Source organism: Falco cherrug, chromosome 5, assembly GCF_023634085.1.
Source record: "Falco cherrug isolate bFalChe1 chromosome 5, bFalChe1.pri, whole genome shotgun sequence".
Classification (NCBI taxonomy): Eukaryota; Metazoa; Chordata; class Aves; order Falconiformes; family Falconidae; genus Falco; species Falco cherrug.
Window position 1 is genome coordinate 9,991,520 of NC_073701.1, and position 881 is coordinate 9,992,400.

Consider the following 881-nt stretch of genomic DNA (forward strand, 5'->3'; position numbering starts at 1 on the left):
GGGTAAGTGTGTCAACTTAAGACTGAGATTGGCACGGATACCCATTTCCATAAACTGTCTGCACAAACCCAACAGCATACCCCAGACCTTTCAAATGAGGGGAGAAACATCTAGACTTGAAGAGATGGCTTTTGCTGTTTTACTGATCTAGCCAGTTCTTGGTATTTTGTGGACAGAAGGCACAGCAATGTCTTTTGCATGCATTAGGTTTTATGAGAGCAACTTATGCTATCAATGCAAAATGCATAGCTTGGCCTGTAGTGTTGGGTTTGCCAAGGGACCAGAGATTTGCATCTTAAGATGCACATTTTGCTTCTTAGATAATTCCATATTTTTAATCAGCTCTGCCTTACACCTAAATTTTAAACGTTTCACATGCTGCCAGTGGGTGAGAAGGGGAAATGGATGCTTTCAGATTCTATTGGCAAATTTTCCTGCAAGGAAAAGTCTTTCTTGTTTTAAATCTAAGTGTATATTCTGCATTCACATGTGTGCATGTGTATGAAAGCAAAGGCAGCCATTAATGCCTTGCATCATACTGTATGATATGTATATTAGAATGTACTACATATTGCATGTGACACATGTAATACATAAACCAGACATAATACCAAGATGCAAAATATATAGAATACGTTTTATGTATATATTATGCTTTTCGACCATAAGGCTAAGAATGCTACAGGCATATACTTTAGTATAGTCAGAATTGGCTATAGAACTGGTTGTGAGATGGGATCTGTTTGCATCTTTGTTACCCTGGTTGGGTTTTTTTTTCATCGTCTTGAGATCTGGCTCCATGCCCAGAGTGCTTTTATTGTGGCCTCTCCTCATCTGGGCCCTGATCATAGGATTTATGCGAACAACTTCTACCTTAACTG